Consider the following 6,000-nt stretch of genomic DNA (forward strand, 5'->3'; position numbering starts at 1 on the left):
GATGTATATACATATATATATTTTTTAAAATTATGATCTTATTGTTGATCCTAAGCTTTGATTTTTATCGATAACCAATCGATAATCGATCGATACATAAAATTTTTCCTTTAAAAAAAAAAACGCGAAAAATTAATGAAAATTTTTTTTTTATTAATGTCACAAGTAAAATCCTACAAATTTTATCCGTGAGACATTTTATTATTAATTCGATTAATTGATTGATTGATTGATTGATTGATTGACTGATAGTTATTTTGTTTGATGACGTAATTAATTAAATTGCACCGTTCGAGTAATGATGACGTTTATAAATAGAAAAAAAAATAAAAAAATTGCACTGGAAAAATTTTTTGTTTGTTTGTTTTTTTGGATTTTAAATAAATTAATTTATTTTAAAAAAAATTTTAATAATTTATTTTTTTAATAATAATAATAATTCACCTGAACCGTAACCTCCATTTTTTTTTTTTTAAACTGCTTTAAAAGCAAAAAAAAAAAAATAAAAAATAAAAAAAACGTTTTTCCAAACTTTTAATTATATATAAACGGAAAAATTATTTAATCAAGTCTAAAACCGTTCATTTAGTTAGTAATAAAATCCAATAGATGGCATTACACTATCCAATCGCGCAGTCTTACGAATCGAAATAGTTACAAAAAACGACACCAGGTTTTTTTTTTATATATAATGATCGATAGTTGTAAATAATAAATAAATAAATAAATAAAATAAAGTATCGAACGTTCAATTATCGATCGAGATTATTATTATTATTATTATTATTATTATTATTATTATTAATTTTTGTATCATTAAGTAAAATAAATAATTTAAAAAAAAAAAAATAAAACCATTATTATAAAAATCGATTTTAATCACGTACGATATTAATAATTACCCCCTTCCCTCCTTCCCCATTTCCTCCCCATTCCCTCCCACTTCCTCCTTCCTTTTCCGCGGAGGGGGGGGGGTAATAAAAATTATTTGGAGTTGAGAGTGCGTGCGAGAGAGAATTCGTGTTAATTTCAAATTTAAAAAAAAAAAAAAAAATTGAATATTTAAACGGTTTTTTTCGATAAGTTTCTACGCATCTCTCTTTGTGTAAGACGCCGCCGCCACTCTCACCACTCCCACTACTCCCACCACCACCGCTTCTGCCGCGAACGCCGCCTCCCCCGTTTAACCCGATGTCGGCGTCAGTGACGTTCGGTGTTCCTACGGTATCGTTAGTTTTTAAACGTAAAACGAAAAATTAAAAAATTATTAATTAATTAATTTGTTTTAATTATTATTATTATTAATATTTTTAAATAATAATCATTATTATTATTATTGTTATTTTATTAATAATAAAAATTTCGCGTACGTGTGAAAAAAAATTAAACGAACGAACGAACGGTCGCGATTAAAATTTTTTAATTTTTTTGTTCACGTTCGTACGCATCCATCAACCGAACGTAGTCCAAATTTTAATTGTTGTTATTTTCTCTATGAACTTTGATATTATTAATAATCGAATTTTTTAAAACCGTTCGGCGGAAACAGTTCGGTAGCAGTTCGGTAGAGAAAAAAAAAATAAAAAAACGAAAACGAATCTCCGAACGGATTAGTTAAAATGTGTGTGTTTTAATAAAAAGTGAATAAAATATTAAATTGTTATTATAATAATAATAATAGTTTATATATAAAATCGAATTTGTTAAAATTTTTTTTGTTTTTTTTATATTAATAATAATAATAATGTTTACGTAACGGAAGAACCAGAAGACGTAAAAATATATAATATGAAAAAACGAAAGGTAAGCAAAACAAACAAACAAAAAAAAAAAAAAAAGTCTTCGATCCGAAAAAAAAAAAAAAAATTAATTAAATTAAATTAAATTTTGTTCTGGTGCCACGTTATTTTTTTTTCTTTGTTTTCTCTTCTATTCTTAATTCGTCGTACAATTTTTCGATTAAATTCTAGAAAAAAAAAAAAAAGTAAAAAAAAAATAAATATATATCTATACGTGTTCATTTTCTTACGCGTGTGCGTGTGCGTGCGTGTACGTGTGCGTGTGTGTGTGCGTGTAAGTGCGCGCCCGTTTAAAAAAAAAAAAAGTTTTAAAAAAAATGTAAAAAATAATTTTTTTTTTTTCCCCGATAAAATGTCCGATAATGAAAAATTTAAAAGTTTTTTTAGTTTTTTCCGGTTTTTTTTTTTTTTGGAGGGGGAGGGAAGGGGGGGAGGTGAAATATTGACCGGAAACAAACGTAACATTATTATTATTATTATTATTATTATTAATGCGGATTTTTTTATTTCGTCATTGTCAAATTAAATAATTTTTTTTTTTTTTTCGGTTTCAAAAAATTTAATTTATTATTTATTTATTTATTTATTTATACATATATACGTTATTCTAACCTTTGAAAATTTCCTTTTTTTAAACGTGGGGTGGTAGTGGTGGCGGTGATGAGGGTGGAGAAAATTTTCGAGATTTTCTTTTATTTAAAACGAACGAACGTTCCTGAAACGAAATGAAAAACCTTTTCATTTTTTTATTTTTTCCTAAACGAGTAACATTATTATTATTATTATTATTGTTTTATGTTGTTTGTTAAAACATAAATCACCCCTTATTAATTAATTAATTAATAATAATAATAATAATAATAATAATAATAATAATAAATGAACGCGTATATTGGAAATAAAAAAAAATAAATAGCGGGAAAAATTAAAATTTATATCATCATCACATCCGAATTTTTTAATATATTATTATCATCATCATCATTATTATTATTATTATTTTTATTACGTAATTAATTATCGTTAATTAATGAGTTTGATAATTAATTAATTACGGTAACAAATCGAACGTAAATAACAATGGGAGTAATTTTTTTTTTCATTTGTTGAGAGAGTCTCCCCGTAAAAGAGCGTTAAGGGAAACGTTAAGAAAAAAAATGATGATAATGATGATAATGATAATGACGATGATGATGACGATGATGATGTAGAAAAATATCAAATGATAATAATAATAATAATAATTAAAAATTTTACAAGAGTAATAAATAATAATAATTTTGGGGGGTATAGATTAATTCCACATCCCGATTTTGTCTGGCTGATCACGTTGTTCCCGTCGTTTTATTCCCGTTATTCCCGATTTTTTTTTTTTTTTGGGCATTTTATTTTCTATTATCTATATAATAGAAAACCTCTCAAATTTCATTTTACTTTTTAATTTTCTTATACGGAAAAAGGGTAATAAAAAACCGTAAGTAAGTAAGTAAAGAAAAAAAAAAAATTAAGTGGGAAACTATACGTACAATTTTCTCTATCTCTCTTTTTTATTAGGGTAATTAAATTATTATTTTTAAAAGGAAATGAAAATGCACCTGTTGTTGTTGTGTTTGTTGTTGTTTGTTGTAGTGGTTGTCGTGTTTGTCGTTAATTTTTCTCGTTTGTTTTTTTGTACGAGAGAAAAAATTACAAAAAAAAAAATTTCCCAAAAAAAAAAATTGATTTTTTGAATGGGATTTTCCCCCCTCCTTCCCCATCACCCTCCCCTCTCTACTACCCTTTTCCTTTTCACGGGGAATTTTGTCGACGTTTCGGATGATAAAAATACCTTTCCCAACCTTTCCAACCTAATTTTAAACCCGGAATGAAAAAAAAAATTAATTGCTGACTTTAATAAGTAATAAAAAATAAATTTTTTATCATCCATTGTTTATTATTATTATTATTATTATTATTATTATTATTATTATTATTATTATTATTATTATTATTATTAATATTATTATTATTATTATTATTATTATTATTATTATTATTATTATTATTATTACTCGAGTAATAAATAAATTAGCGATACGAATATTTTTTTTTTTTTTAAATTTATTAATTATTTCGACGCGATAATAATGATAATAATTCTTTAACTTACCCCTTTTTGTTGTTGCATTTTTTCCACATGAAAACTACTAGAAAATTCCTATGAGAAAATCCGACTCGCGTCCTGAAAAAAAAAAAAGAAAAAAACAAAGTCAGTTATTATTTATTAATTAAAAAAAAAAAAAAAGAAAACACAGAAAAAGGAAAAAAAGGAAAAGAAGGGGGAAAGGGAAAAAAGGAAAAGTCAAAAGTAACAATGATGCCCTAAAAGGAAAAGAATAATTAATGAAATAAAAAGAAACAAAAAAAAACGTTTTTCTAAAAGGAATAAGAAGAATATTTACTAAGGTTAATTTTAGTTTTTTTTTTTTCAAATTAAAAAAGGAAAAAAAAGGAAAAAAAAGGAAAAATGGAAAAAAAGGAAACAAGGCGAAAAAAAATAAAATAATATAAATAAATAATTTGTATTTTTCTTTCGCAAACAGAATTTTATTTTCTTTTTTTTTTTTTACTATTTTTAATTAAACAAAAAGAAAAAGAAAAAAAAGGTTACTGTAAATAAAAAATAAAAAAAAAAGGAAAACCGCAAAGGAAAAAAAAAAACTAGTCGTCAAAGGAAAAAAAAACTAGTCGTCAAAGGAAAAAAAAAAGAAAAAAAAAAATAAAATTTTTTTTCGCTCTCTATGAGCAAACAAACGCACATGCAATAACAACGGACATAATTTTCAAAATGGCGCGTGAGCGCGAAAATAACGTGACCTTCTGACGTCACGTCACGACGCCATTTTGAAAAATTTATCTTTTTAACTTATCCCCCCGCTCGCTCTCTTCTTAAACTAATCAGTCTAGTCTAGTCTTTTCGATTCTCCCCAATTATATTTTTTTAATTTATTTATTTAAATTAAATTTAAAATTTGTCGAAAGTTTATCGAAACAAGGAAAATAATAATAATAATAATAATAATAATAATAATAATAATAATAATTTTTTAAATTTATTAAAATTATTAAAATTAAATACACGAAATTGTTCTTAAAACTTTAGTTTCAAGTTAACCGCACAAGAAAATTAAAAAGTTTTATAATTTTTCATTAATAATCAGTGTTACCAACCTAAAAAAAGATGGATAGACAAAAATCTCGTCGTTAGTTACTACGAAACTAATTTTTTTTTTTTTTCCCTCATTACATTAATAAATTTATTAAATTGTGCCTTTCAAAAAAAATACGCCATATTGTTTACTTTTTTTCCGATAAAAAATCGGCGGGGGTGGTGGGAGAAAGGGGAGAGAGGGGGAGGGATTTTACGTAAGTACGCGTTACGCACACGCACGCACACACACATATGATTCGAGTTATAAAAAAAAAAAAAAAATTTATATATTTGAATTGTAAATTTTCCGTCTCCGTTGACAAAATTATATATATATGTATTTCCCTCTTTTCGACTTCCTATTTTTTTTTTTTTTCCATAGAGTAATAAATAATTTTTTTTTTTTTTTTCTCTTCAACGGCAAAATTTAATTTCAAATAAAAAAAAAAAGGAGGGGTGGGGAGGGAAATAAAATTTATTACCGTTGAAGTAGAGGAGTTAAAATTCAATTTTCGACAAAATAAAAAAAAAAATAAAAAAAAAATGTCGTCAAATTATTAATAAACGTTTGTTATTATTATTATTAATATTTATGTAACGCAAAATGGTACGGGTTTCATTTATTTTTTTTTTTAAATATTTGCGACAAATTTCCCTCCCTCGTTCGTAATATAAAATTCGACATTTTTTTTTTTTTTGCTAAATTTTTAAACGATAATTAATAAAACAAAACAAAAATCGGTCATCAAATCGTTGTTCAAAAAAAAACAAACAAAAAAATTATTAATACGACAATGACGTCATAGTTTTTTTTTTCCTCGCGGATGTTTACGTTTTGCGTGACGTCACATTGCGGAGAGAGAAAGAGAGAAACGTTTGGAGGGGGGCGGTAGGGGGAAATTAAATCTAAACTTTTTCTTTTTTTTTCCTTTTTTTTTTTGTTTTTGTTTTTCTTTCTTTCTTTTGAAAAAAAAAAGTAAAAATAATAATAATGATGATAATAATAATAAT

Source organism: Pediculus humanus, genomic scaffold, assembly GCF_000006295.1.
Source record: "Pediculus humanus corporis 1103172107540 genomic scaffold, whole genome shotgun sequence".
NCBI classification, from domain to species: Eukaryota; Metazoa; Arthropoda; class Insecta; order Psocodea; family Pediculidae; genus Pediculus; species Pediculus humanus.